Source organism: Notamacropus eugenii, chromosome 4 (genome assembly GCF_028372415.1).
Source record: "Notamacropus eugenii isolate mMacEug1 chromosome 4, mMacEug1.pri_v2, whole genome shotgun sequence".
In the NCBI taxonomy this organism is placed as follows: Eukaryota; Metazoa; Chordata; class Mammalia; order Diprotodontia; family Macropodidae; genus Notamacropus; species Notamacropus eugenii.
This window is the reverse complement of record NC_092875.1, coordinates 333,913,281-333,928,493: the sequence shown is the minus strand read 5'-3', so window position 1 is coordinate 333,928,493 and position 15,213 is coordinate 333,913,281. Positions and strand designations below refer to the sequence as shown.

Sequence of the window (15,213 nt, the reverse complement as noted above, 5' to 3'; positions counted from 1 at the left end):
GCACTGAGGTTTCATGAACAAAAATAAAACACTAAACTTAAGATTCTTACATTCTATGGGAGTTTCTGAGAAGGAGGGAAGGGAGGGGGTATCCTGGAGTCAGTTTAAATCAGTTTAGAATTAGATGGTGAAATTTTCGGTGGGGACATTCACAACCTGGAAATCTGTAAATACTACAAGCCTGGGCATGATGTATTGTTTTGTGGCTTGTCTGGATTCAAAAAAGTGATGGCAAAATATTAATAATGAAGATTAGGCTTAAAAGTGTGTTATTGGATACATTTTCTTTTTTGACAGAAAATTGTTAAACATATATTAACATACAACAGGTGAATGTCGGCAGCTTCCATTCAAACAATGATTTACTTTACCTGGGATCCATAAAGAGTTTCTGGATGCATAGATAGATAACCAGATATACCTTTATATATGTGTATGTATATGTGTGTATACACATACACATAGACACTGTATATACTTGTAATATATATATATAAATCTATATCTCTACATTGTACATATGCATGTAATTTTAATAATTACATTTCAACATAATTGATTTTGTTTGTATGCGCTCATTATATTTGTATGCTTAAAAAAACCCATAGGCTTCACTAGACCATCAAAGGAATCTATGACAAACAATTAAGAACCCCTGTCTCTCATCCTTTGACAAGTAATCATACCCCTAATTCTTCAAAATCACCAGTTATGGGGAACTTATTACCTAAGAACACTAATTGCTTTATTTTGTTGTTATTAATATTTATTTAATTAATACTCTTATTTATTTATGTTTACATATTCAGTATTTACTTCTCTATAAACACATTGCTTCCTCCTAGTAGAATGAAAACTCTCTAAGGGAAAGAACAATTTTATTTTTGTTTTTGTATCCCCCAAATCTAGTACCATGATTGATACATAATAAATATGTAATAATTGCATATTACATTGAATTAACTGTCTTTAATAAGTTTAGTTGATAGCAACAACAATAGCAACCAATATTTGTATAGAGCAATGTGTTCATTATGTCATCTTGTTGCATTAGTTTTTTTGGTTGCCATATTGTGAACTTGGGGTTTATTTTCCTTGCAGTCTGCTAAATCCTGAAATCATTTTCTAATATATATCCAATCATTAATTCAACAAGAATTTACTAAGCTACAAGAGTAAGTTATTAGGAATACAAAGTAAAAGCCAAAATCTCTGTCCTCTGGCACAAAATGTCAAATTCCAAACTGTAAACCATATACAAAACTCCACTGGAACTAAGTTAAAATATAATTGGGAAGTGGTTAATAAAATTACTCACATATATATGTGTGTATATATATATATATATATATACACACATATATGTGTGTGTGTGTGTGTGTGTGTGTGTGTGTGTGTGTGTGTGTATCTAATCTCCCAATCTCCATACCCTTTCAGGTATCACTGACTGTAGATCAGCTCCAGTGTCTCTTGAGTAAATTTAACTTATAGAATTTCAGGCAATGGAATAATACATAATTTTAACTCTGATATCTTTGAAATCATATTTTCTAACTTTCAGGATACTGAAGATGATGTTTGGTGATCACACCCTTAAATATAACATACTACAATGGCATAATCACTATCTTCCAAGGTTCACTTCCCCAGAAATTTTTTTTTTATTTGATAGAATGAATCATAAAATTCTTCAAAGAATATTCCTGGAGTTGAATTGGGAAATTTAATAGACTAATAGAGTAACAGAAACATTTTTGAAAAATAATTGATTTCTTTTTTTTGTGAATTCTACTCTCACCAAATGAGATGCATGCCAGAGAGCACAATGATACGATTTAAATATTTGCATTTTTAAAAAATGTACTGCTAGGGTTTGGTTGGTTTTATAGAGGAATGCTGTAATGGAATGAAATGGAGTTAAGCAAGAAGCTTAAAGTATAGAAAATATCTACTAAACAAAATTGAATAATTTTATAATAAATGAAAGCCACATTTCAAACTGACCTTTCTATAACATTTATCAGACCATATAACTCCACCCCCATTCAATAACTCCAGTGGATCCCTATTATGTACAGAATCAAATATAAAATCCTCTGTCTGATTTTCAAAACCCTTTATAACCTAGCCTCTCCTCCCCAAAATTTATTGTTTTCAGTTTTCAACAAGCATTTCTATCAGTTCCAAATTTTCTCCCCCTTCCATCCCCTTCTCTCCCCAAGATAGCATGCAGTCTTACATGAACACATACATTTCTATTAAACATATTTTCACATTAGTCATGTCTCATAGAAGAATGTCTTACTCTTACTCCCCTCTACATAGTTTGTGATCCCATGACCCAGGCCTCCTTGCTGATCCTAACACAAACACTGTCTCTGAATGTCAAACATTTTTGTCGACTGCCCCCCATGCCTAGAATGCTCTTTCTCCTCATATCTCCCTCCTAGTGTCCCTGACTTCCTTCAAGTCTCACATCTTATAAAAAAGCCTTTCCTAGTCTTCCTTAATTTTATTGCCTTTCATTTCAGACTAATCTCAATTTATCTTGCATATATCTTGTATTCATATAGCTGTTTGCATGCTATCTCACCCCATTTGACTTGTGGTTGTGTGTGGTTTGTCCTTTGCTCTTCAAGAGGACCTTGACATCAGGGAGATGATGACATGACTTGCATCTGAATTGGATTTGAGTGAGGGAAGGCTGTGCAAAGCCACTTTCTTCTCCAGAGCCATCCAGTGGCCAGATATTGATCAGGATGACTGGAGATGGCCCAGGATGCAGTGGGAGACTTTGGCCTTTCTAAGCTAAGGTCTTTTCAAGTTCTCACTTTGAGTTAGGCAAATCCCATTCAGTGAATAGGCCTCTTTATGAAGTAAGTCAGGGGATGGTCTCTTTAATTAAAAAAAAAAAAATCAGACTGGGAGGGGAAGATTTTCAGGGTTCCTGCCCAAAGGAGAGAAACAGTTAGTATTTACATTCACTCTGAGCCAGGAGGGCCCAAAAATAACTATTAAGGGGTGTTTGGGCCTAGCAGGGACCTATTGTTGTCCAATCAATGAGATCCATGGTGAATTGGGCTTAAGGCATGGTCTTTGAGAAAGAAATCTAGCCAGTAAACCCTAAGTTAACTAGGCAGCTTTTGGCAATCAAAATTTATCTTCCTGAGGACATAATACCCACAGGTAAGGGGGAGTAGGGAGTGGAGAGGAGGGGAGAGGGGATGGGATAAGTTGAGTTGCTCAAAAGGAGCTGGCCAGCTGGGTCCCCATTCTAGCAGCTTAGAGTACTCACAAGTTGTGGTTTGTCCTTGTTCTAGAAGAGGACCATGACATCAGGGAGATGATAGCATGACTTGCAATTGAATTAGATTTGAGTGTTAGCTCCTTGAAAGTAAGGATTTCCTTTGGCCTTTCTTTTTACCCTAAGTGCTTAATATAGTGCCTGGCACATAGTAGGATATTAATAAATATTTATTGACTAACTGATTGATAGATATACCTTCTACTAATTTACTCATTAATATAGGCAAAAATTAGAATAACATCAATGATTTTGTTCAATAATTTGTTTACAGTCGGTCTGTCAATAATTTTGATGTTACCTTATCACAAATCAATAAATTAAGCTAATAAATATGAACAAATAATTCTCAAAAGATTTCATATGAAAGTTTAAAATCACTAATAATATGAGAAATAAAAATCAAAACAGCTGTGAGTTTGCACTTCAAAGCCAAAGTTGACAAAAAAGGCTTATATGTATGTGTGTGGGGGGTAAGGGATAATCAATGTTGAGGGACTGTGAAAAGACAAATATGCTAACTCATTGTTGGTGTAGCTATGAATTGGTACAACCATTCTGAAAAGCAATGTGTAATTATGTAGAGAAAGTGACTAGAATATTCATATCTTGTAACTTAGAGATTATACTGCTAGACCTATAACCCAAAGAGGTCAATTTTACACACACACACACACACACACACACACACACACACACACACACACACAAAAGGCTGCCTACACACCAAAATACCTGTAGCAGCACTTTTTTTTGGTATGTGTTACAGCAAAGAACTGAGAGAAAAAGTAGATGCCTATAACTTGGAGAATGACTAAATAAATTGTAGTACATGAAAGAAATGGTGTATTAATGTGCTATAAGAACAATGAATATGATGAATGCAGAGAAACTGAGGAAGATTTATATGAACTGGTTCAAAGGGAAGTAATTATGGCCAGAAAAACAATATAGACAATGACTGCAATAATGAAAATGGGGAGAAAGGTCCCCACATAATAGAACCTAAATGTTCTGGAATTATAATGAACAAGCTTACCCCCAAAGATAACTAAGAGAAGGCATATTACTCATACCCTCCTATGCAGAAGCTGGAGTCCATAGGTGTGGAACATATATAACGTAAGGTTTTTGTTTTATTTTTTTCCAAATTGGATGACAGAGTTATCTGTTTTATTTCCCATTTTTTCCCTCATTTTTGTTTTAATTCTTGTTATAAAGAATGGCTTTCTAGGAAGGGTTGAGGGAGGGCCAAGGGACACAAGGAGAAATCCAAGCAGTGAAAAAGAAATATATATGTATGTATATTAAAAGCAAAGAAAAAAAAGAAATTAGAATCCTAGTTTATATATCTATATTAATGAATTTGATTACTTTGAATTAATCCTCAGGTCCCTGATCATTGTATGAACATCTAAATCTATGAATCAAACTCTTAATTGGGGTGATCCCATCAGGATGCAGTCATTCTGGAAGGACTAGACTTAAATGAACTGTCTGTTTCCATCTTATGTATTTCTTCACTATGAAACAATGCAATTATGACATATGATAAGTAAGTGTTGGTTCATTAATTTTCTTTGGTGGTAATTGGGCTGTTACATCATATTATGTTCCTTTGCTGTGTGTGTGTGTGTGTGTGTGTGTGTGTGTGTGTGTGTGTGTGTGTGTGTGTGTGTGTTGGGAACTGCAATGGAGAGAGCAGTACAGCGCATTCACCCAACAAGTGTTTATTAAACTCCTATTATGTTCATGTGGCATGTGTACCAATTCCTGTCCTCAAAAGACATATAGTTAGGCATAGAAATCCTTTTCTCCAGAAGCAACAGGATTAAAAAAAATAAACATTTGGAATAAAAAAAAATGTGTTAGTTTATTTGGTCTCTGTTCTAAATTTTTGCCTTTTAGTGAGTGAAGGGATTTGTATTCACTGCTTGATTTTGAATTCTCAGAAATGATTTTATGATATAGATGATTTTCAATATTGCTTTACTAATTCAGTATTACACAATATCTTCTGGGATTTCCTTACAACCACTCTTTCACATTACTCATGAGATCTTTTATGTCACGGCCCAAGTTTTGTGATGAGAGGAGAGAAGGGTGTTAGATAAGGAGAGGGAGGGAGCTGGGGATGGGCTTTGAGCACATGAGAGAAGAATAATATTCTTAGGTAGGTTACAGGCTTTGGGCTCCAGCAGAGAACATTTCAGAAGGGAGAGGCACTGCTCTAGAGTGACTCATCAATCCTACTGAGATATGGAAGTGACATTTGCCAAACCTCAGAACTACAGTGCATGTCAAAGGAGGAGGTAAGAGCTGGGAGGAGTAGATTACCTGTAACACATATGTCTCTGTGACTGGGGAGACAGCTGGAATGAGATTTATTCCCTTCTGCAGTTATTTAGATAATGTTGAGGATAAGTTTTCATTTTGGTTTTATCTCTTATTGGTTTTAGGTTTCATGTATGCTTATCCTATTTCATTTATAAAGTGCCTGTGTATATAATTGCTCACTGCTCTTTCAGCATTGTCTCAGAGGTATATAAATGCATGCTCCATTATTCTCTCAGTGGAGTTGTACCTCCAGATAGGATGTATGTACAAGAAGGAATATGACAAGAAGAGCTTGCTCTCAGATCAAACTGCTTTTACTTAAAATACTTAGCCAAAGAAATCAGAAAAAGTCAGAATGTGGGGGTTTGTATAATCTATGTCATCTAAGAATCACAGTGAAAGAAGAGAAAATGACTTCAATATCCTCCAGAGAGATAAGTGTGGAGTGAATATGTCAACTTTTGTGGTATTACCTGGACCAGATTTCCCAGGCAAGCAAAGGAGTTATGTGAGTATTCAGGTAAACATGTTAACCACGACAAATATAACATAGGAATCAACTCCAGTCATTGATCTCTCTTTCAAGTTTTCCCTCTAGCTAATAAGCTTCATAATCTTATTGCTTGGAAGGGACATTTGAATGTGCTCTTATTTAACTGCCTCATTTTACAGATGAAGAAACAGAGCAGGAAAAACAAACAAAAAGCAACTTGATAAAAGAACTCCGAATTTAAAATCAGGAGACGTGTTTGAAGACCATCCATGATACTTATGCGATCTTGGGAAAATCATTCCCTCTGAATTTCAGTTTCTTCATCTATAAAATGAGTATGCTCACACTATAAACTCTCCAGGTGTTAGTGAGGAAAATACTTTGTAACCTTAAAGCATAATATAACTGGTAGTGCTTAAGTAGTGTAGAGAGAACTAGAGGTAGAGTTCAAACATTTTTCCTAGAGCACAGGTTTTCTGACTTCAACCCACTGCTTAACAGAAAGTTGGATACTAGATAGGGGTTACAAAGAAAAGGGTTCAAACCCCAGCACCCCCACCCCAGACATTTAATTGCTTGTAAACATGGGCAAGTTACTTAACATATTCTTTTTCATCAACTCTAAATAAAGAATGATAATAGCACCTCCCTCATGGACTCCTAGTGAGGATCAAATGATGTACCATACATAGAGTGCTTTGCAAGCATTAAACCAGTGTGTGAGTGTAACTCAACTTCAACCCTGATGGATTAGGGGAGAAATAGCCTGGTACCTCATCCTATGTATGGAGGAAATTGTGACTTCTGAATGGTGGAGCGAACAATGAATTATTTAGCATACTTTTGTAAGAGACTTGCTGATTTGGTTCCATCACTTCTTCAGAAAGGACATGAGGACAGAGGACAGTTGAGGGAGCTGTAAATGAAAGACTTGAATATACCAGGATTGAAAATAATTGAGTCATTTTTTTTTTGTCAATACTTGAGACAAGTCATAGTTGAAAGACAGACGGAAATACCTCATTATCTCACAAATCAGGTCCCCTAGTTGAAATACCTCTCACTACATTATTCAAGTCCTTAGTTTACCATAGTTTCATTCCTGAGTCCCACCTTTATTATGATAATGTTCTCCTTAACTTACTTCACTTCAATCCATACCATTCTTTGCTTTGATTATTTATTACTGTTCTATTAAAAGTAAAATAACTTATCGCCTGTAAAAAATCCTATAATGGCTTCCAGGTTCTTTTAGGATAAAATTCAAATACAAGTTGCTACCGAAATTTGTCTTTCCAACTTTACCATTCGTTATTCCCATACATAAATTTACAATTCAGATAGACTGACCAATTGGCTTTCTCCCTCCCCCCCTACCCTAATTTCCTGGCATCTTCATGAATCAACACATTTACTCCTATCTGAAATTTCCTCCCATTATCTCCTATTAAAATGGTTCTCATATTTCAAGACCAAGATCAATAATCCAATTCCTCTATGAAATCTTCTCATATCACTATTAGAAATGTTTTTTTTCCTGATCTGATCTCTTATGACTAAATTCATTGTTTGTCCCGCTTCCTCACCCCTCCATCCTATTGGGCGACATGAATGCTCATGCTGCTTTGATAAACAGAGAGTCATCCAGTACAATGGGAGACAATGAGATTAGGACTCATTATTTGCCTTTCAATTATGACCCTGCCACAACACTTGAGAATAGCAATTGTTGCAATCCTGCTTATAAATGTACTGTAAAGATCCTTGACATTGCAAACCTCTCTACTAATGCAGCCATCCTTAAAACATTTTGGGACTCCCTATCTTCTCTGCAGAGAAACTGTTATATTTGTGTTGTTTCCCACAATTTGAATGTTCATCATAGCAATTAATACATAGTAAACGTTTGTTTTTGTTTTTGTTTTTGTTTTTTCATTTATCAGTTTCATTACAGGAATTCCTCAAACTGATAAAAGGTTACTCTGGTCAACTCCTTGTCCCAGCACCCTTTAAATTGAAAATTTTAGTAATATTTTTGAGGCTGGATTTTCAGAAAAGTGGGCATATTTATAGATGGCCAAAAAAAAAAAAAAAAAGGAAAGGGTTTTCTGGTAAGAATTCTGGTAAATCTGCCTCCTAAGAAAATATGTTCTAAAATAGCCATGTTTTATTGTTTCAGGTCTCATGAAGTTTGACTTGACCCCACTTACCAATACCATGTACTAACTTCTCAAATCTATCTCTATTTTTGCACCCAGACCCAGAAGTAAAATCCTGTCCTCAGTGATTTATCAACTGTTTCTCAGAAAATCTTAATAAACCCCCAAACTTCTAATTATTTAGGAAGGAAAGAAGGAAGGAAGGAAGGAAGGAAGGAAGGAAGGAAGGAAGGAAGGAAGGAAGGAAGGAAGGAAGGAAGGAAGGAAGGAAAATCATAGTCTGTAGTTTATAAAGCAGACATCACTCACTGAAACTCTCTTGGACTGGTAAGAAAAATATTATTGTTTTCCTCATTTTACAGATGAGAAAACTAAGTTTCAGAGAGATTAAGTGCCTTGCCCACATTTACACAGGTTTTTAAGTGACAGCCTGGACTCAAATGCGGGCTGCTTCTACATCTAGGGAAAAGAAAAATATCTACATGTATAGATCATCTTAAAAAATGCCTTTCAATCATAATAATACCCTGTGTTTACATGCATTTTGAGGTTTATTAAACACACTTTTCTGTGCTACAACAAAGGTGAAGGTTTGCATCAAATGGGGCCTTAATGAAGACCTGGTTATTAATTTATTTTCCCAAAGCAGGAAACAGTGGTCCCCAGATGACTTTGACTATAATTAAAGCAATGATGAAGTGTATTGATTGGTTCCAAATTTCCTTGCAGGAGTGATTAATTACACCCAGACTTTGAAAAATTCCAAAGGAGATTGCAAAAGATGAGTCTTGGTCTGAAGCCATATGTGGTGTATTTTATTCATTCATGTTTTTAAAATTTATTTACTTTTCTCCACATCTCCCTTCCACCCCCAATATTAAAACAGCATCCCTGGTTATAGAGAGTCTGAGAGACTGTATCTGGTGCTTAAGAAGATTTAAAGAATGACCCTCACTGTGTCACAGCACATCACTAGACACTTTACGATATGCTGGAGACACCCAGTCAATAATTTAGGAGAAAACGATCAATATGTGGACACTACATAATCCTGGACTCAGGGTCCCTGATGGAAGCCTTGCCAGTTTCTCTAATGGTGTGGAGTGATTGGGTGTGCTTTTTTTTTGATGCTTCAATGACATAATTTAATGTAACAGGACTTTTTTTTCACTCTTCTGCTGCTACCCCATCTTCCAGGCAGAATAGAGAAACAGCAAATGTCCTGCAAGTATGGGTCACTCATGTCAGAGAAGGAAGCAAGGTACAAAGATAGTTTATCCCCTTCTCCCTTTCTCTCACCCACTAGAATCCTAAGCTTTATCAGCTTCTTTTCTGAGTGAATGAGAAAAAAATTAACACACTATAGCTCTTGTCTTCATCTATCAAACATTTACACTACTATAATTCAGTGGACCTTGGTTTTCATTGTTGTTATTTTTAACTAGTTTCACTATGTTAACCACAATCCACCCATACCTGCTCATCATATGTGATTTATATTGATATCCTACCATAAATTCTAGATCTATATCCCAATTCTCTGGAAACCTTCTCATTCTTTTACTATTTGTAGGTATAGTTTTAACACCTGAGTTCTTCCTCTATTATTGTATACTCCTGTGAACGAATCAGCTTGCCTTTTCTTCTAATTCCACATACCTTTGATTACATTCTTTCAATATTTCTGATATAGGAGTCATTTCTGACCGTATGTGCTATCCTACTTACATCCAATTTAGTATTGCCCTTAGGATTGACTGAAGTTTTGATTCTTCTCAAAACAGAACCTCCACTAAATCTTTTGCTGATGTCTTATGACAGTGTAGAAATGATTTCAAATCTGCAAAGTCTACCTTGACAGAGAACAAAGTCTCTAAGGCCTCCAAAGGTGTAAAAACTTCAGATATAAGACCAGTAATGAACCCATGTAAAAATTCTTCTAGCTAAGTTCAAAGGTTCTAGTGGCAATCAAATCCACTGATCCTTTCAGACTCACCCTCTACTCAGCAGCCTCTTGGTTTTTTAATTTTCATTCTATCCAAATATATCACTTAAAATATGTACTGGTGAATATTATTTACCAAGACCTAGGATATGACTCCCTCACTTGCTAGTGAGTGGGCTCACCTTCTCCTTCTCTACCTCACCTCAGCTTTTATTTTAGAGATATCAGCATACTTACTGTCCTAAAATATTATAATCACCTAGTCTTTCAATCTGTCCAATTCCTCGATCTACTCCAGTCTATATCAGCTGCATACATGGAGAGTTACAACTTTGAACTTGCCATAAACCACGAAGATTCTGCTTCCATGGAAAGAACACTGAAATACCTGTATCTTCATATCACCCTATGCAAACTCCTATGATTGCATCTTCCCATACACCTTAGTCCTCCTAAGCCTAATCATCCCTGAAATGACATCCATTCCCTCTATTTCTTAGTATATTTTGAGGACATCATCACTCCTCTTTCTGTGATCTCTTTCCTGTACCACAACAATTGACCCCTTATTGAACCAATTTGCTTCTATCTTGTCCTCCACTCTTAAATCTTTGACATCCTTGTCCTAGTACTAGTCATCCCTTCTTAAAAACCTGGATTTCTGGATTGCTATTATCTGCCTCCTTCACTCCTACTCATATGCTATAGAATGGAGTTGCAGGAAGTGATGTAACTGTGCTGACTCTTTCCACAATAAATTTTTATTCATACATATATATGATTGCCTCAGAACAGCAAGGTAATCTTTTTATTCCTTTATATTTTATTCTCAGTTCCATTCACTACAGCTGTTTGTTGAACGACTCCTTTCTTTCTTCAACCATCTACTATCACTGTCTCTGATGACCTTTTAAATTGAGAACTTTTCTTTATGTGTTACTAAGAAAACTGAAACCATTAGGCACTTGCTGTTTATTCATTTTTTCTTCATCTCACATCTTCTATTATAATCCAATCTGTAATGAATATGTAGTACTTTTCACTAAGGTCAATCCCTTTATATGTCCCACTGATTCTTCCACTTCCCATTTTCTTCAATATATTATTTCCACTATCATCTTTTCTCTTTGTAGATTTTTTGTTTGGTTCCTTCCCTGTTTCCTAAAAAATATAAGCCCATCTTCCCCATAAAAAAAAAAACAAACAGCCAAACAAAACCAAATGAAACAAACCAAAAAAAAAGTAACAACAAAAATAGGTCCTACCATCCCATTGCCTATATTTCTCTTCCCTTTCTTATTCAAGTTTCTTGGGGGAAAAAAAAAAACAAAACTATCATTGAGCTTACTCCATTTCTTCTCGCTCTCTTCTAACCTCTGAGAAATTAGCTTTTGACCTCATCACTCTACTGAGATAGCTCTTGGAATCCTTATCTTCTTTTAAGACCCATCTCAAGTGTCACTTTCTGTATGAATCTTTTTTTTGTTCTCCCAAATTGTGAGGGTCTTGCTTTCAAAGTTACTTTATACAGTATCTGTTTTCTATATGCTTTGTATTTTCCTATGTATATATGTATTGACTTTCCTATTAGAATATGAGCTTCTAGAGGAGTGATGCTGTTCTCTTTTGTTTTTCTTTGTGTCCCTAGAATCTATCATTATCTCCAGAAAACAGTAAATATTTGTTTGATGGGAAAGCTGAAATGATGGGACAGATTTTTTAAAAAAAGATAAATTTATCAAAGATAAATGCAAAGTCTCTCCTCTCTTGAGTTCAGAAACAGTTTTACAATATGAAATTTAAAAAAAAAACATGGCAAAGCAGATAATGAGATAAAAAACAGAAGTATGGGATTTAGTGGACTATAATTTCAATGTGAGTCAACAGTATAACATGACAGCCAGAAGAAGGTAAGAAGATCCTAGAATGAAATAATAAAAGTATAGGGTCCATGATGTCTTGTGCCCTAATCAGATCACATCTCAAAGCCCATATCCAATTCTGGGTGTTTCATGAAAGATAAATATTGTCAAACTTGGATACATACAGAAGAGGGACTGGAATGGTAGACCTTAAGACTGTGCAAGAAGAGTAGCAGTTGAAAATTGTAGAGTGAATCTAAAGAAGAGGGAGATATGAGTACTCTTGTATTAGTATTGGAAAAAAAAATAGACTTGCTATCCTTGGTGCCAGATTTAATGTTAATTATGTTAATGAGTTAAAGATCTTCTCGGACCATTAAATGGGTCTGTCCACTAAGAGAAGCTTGGTTGGGGAACACCTTTTGTTAATTTCTAATGGGGCACTGGGGTCCTGTTGCCCTACGGCTCTGAAAAGTGTATACACACTTTGAGGTGAGGTTTTGCTTTTGGGTTTACTCATTGTGTTTGTTTGGCCAGATGAAACTCTGGGAGGCCATTAAGGAGGGCGGGGAGGACTCCCTCTTGAAGAATCAGATGTTAGTTCTTCTCTCTCTGGTACCTATGTATGTATATAATGGTCAGACAGTTGGACGTGTCTGTTGATGTGTAATGTATGTATCGCTTATAGTCACTAAGTAGCCCTGTTTGTTCATCTTTATTTCTCTGCTTATATTTTTTCTGTTGGTGAATATAGTTAAAGAAGATTGTTGACCCCTCAAAAGTTGCTTTCCTTTTAGAAAGGCAGATCTGAGAACCTTTGGTAGCAGGCCATCCTGGATGTGTCAGGGTTCTTACTGCTACACCTGAAAATAGAAGTTGCAGAAAGGCAGACTTTGACTCCATATAAGTAATGAGTCCTAATAAATCATAGCTATCCACAAATTACAAAGTGAACTCTTCCTCAGTATATGTCTTCTATCAAAGCCTAGATGAGTATATATCCAGAGGTCTATACAGGCAAGGTTTGTTCTCAATGGCCTCTGAAGTCTCTCACTGATATTTTATGATTCTGTTCTGTAACTGATCACTATGTGTACCTAGATCTGTGGAGGGTTTGGTATGGAGAGGTGGAGAGAAGAATTATAATACATCATTCCTATCATCTAGGAGTTAGTAGCTGAATCAAACTTTATTTTTAGAAATGATTTCGATTTTTGATTCACTTTTTAATTTTTTTAATGATCAATATCATGATCTCATTTTTATAAATTGGTAAGATTGAGAGAGTTAATTTAGAACTAGAGAATCTTAAGGGATCACTTAATACAAACCTCATCTTACTAAAGAGGAAATTGAAACCCAGAAGGGGGACTTACACAAGATCAAAAAGGTCGTAAATGGCAAAGTTGTGACTCAATTCCATATCTTCTGATTCCAAACCTCAATACTTCTCCCATATACTATCACACTCAGGTGTAACTGTAAAACATAATTATAATTTATTACCATGCTCTAGTCTCATTTCCCATCTTTCTCAAATCAAAGAAACTTCTTAGTCCAAAGTTACCTTATTCAAGTAACTAAGTTTCAACAGCCTTCGATCCCTCTGGTACAGAGCACAAAAATGTGCTTAGCAAATGAGTTGGCCTATCTGCCTAATTTATACTACATCATTCTAGTAAATACCTTTGCTATGACCTATTTATATTTGTTATCTAACTTTTCATGGAAACCCCTAGTTCTCAGCTTGCACACCTGCCAATGTAAACTTGGGAGATAGCCCATAGAAGAGGAGGTACTACAATTCTGTGCTTATACACATATACTTACATACTTATATACATACATATATATAATGTATATGACTTTACATTTATGTACATAGGTAGATAGATGGGAACAGAAACTAAGTTTTGTTAAGTTTTTGTTGATATTTTCTGTTTCTTACATCACCATAGTATCCATAAGTCCTTCTCCCTTCCCTTCCCTGAGAGCCATCCCATATGACAAAAAGAATGTTTTTTGGAGAGGAAAAAGAAATAAAAAGAGTCAACATAAACATCAACATTGATACATCGAAATTAATCTGAAAATATGTTCAATGTGTACCACCTCTGCATATCCCACCTCTGTGAAGGGCCGGGTTGGGGGATGTCTTCCCATATTTCTTTATTTGAATTCCACTTGATCTGTATAATTTTGTTGCGTTTACTTTTTATTTAGTTTTTTGGTGTGTGGTTCTTTCCATTTACACTGTTGTAGTTATTGTACATGTTATTTTCCTGCAACTACTTACTTCATTCTCTATCCGTTCATATAGATCTTTCCATGTTTCTCTGTATTCATCACATATAATTTCTTACAGCATAGTAGTAATATTCTATTACATTAATGTACCACAATTTGTTTAGCAATTCCCCAAATGATGAATATCTTCATTGTTTCTAATTCTTAGCTATAACAAAAAAAAAAAGTTGCTATAAATATTTTGAAGTATATGAGGATTTTTTTCTTATCAGTGACTCCCTTGGGGTATAAGCTCAGTAATAGAGTCTTTGGTTCAAAAAATATGGATACTTTAGTTTATTCATTTGCATTAATTTGTATGAATTTGTATATATTGTTCTCCTGACTTCGCTTTGCATCAGTTCATATGAGTCTGTCCAGGCTTTTCTGAAACCATCCTCTTCATCATTTCTTACAGCACAGTAGTATTCCACCACATCTATTTTCCGTGATGTGTTCAGCTAGTCCTCAATTAATGGATACTGTTTACCTCTTTGTAGCAAAGAATAGCTAGTGAAGACCAACCAAGAACTTGTTGTGGGAGAGGCAGTTGCTTTCCAAAATGGTTGTACACCACCACCAGCAGTATATTAGTGTACCTATCTTTCTGTTACTCTTTTAACACAGAATTAAGATTTAACTGGTATAGAGAACTCTCCCAGTTGAGAAAAATCCCTTTATCAATATAGGATGGCAATTTCCCTGTAACGTATTAACTTTGCATGGAGAGGTTACATAGTTATTAGATATCAGAGTCAGGACATGAACCTAAGTCCCCCAAAGGAAGATTCTTTTTCTACTGTGCCACCATACCTCTCTCCAGATCT

The 15,213-nt window shown here is 35.4% G+C and overlaps 1 long non-coding RNA gene across 1 annotated transcript in view; it reads right to left on the bottom strand.

Annotated features, from left to right (window-relative positions):
* Positions 1-15,213, bottom strand: part of LOC140498472 (uncharacterized) — a 48,376-nt gene that overhangs the window by 30,153 nt on the left and 3,010 nt on the right. The window contains exon 2 of the long non-coding RNA XR_011965104.1: positions 13,477-13,579. This is a non-coding gene — a long non-coding RNA (uncharacterized lncRNA). The remainder of the gene's footprint in view (positions 1-13,476; positions 13,580-15,213) is intronic.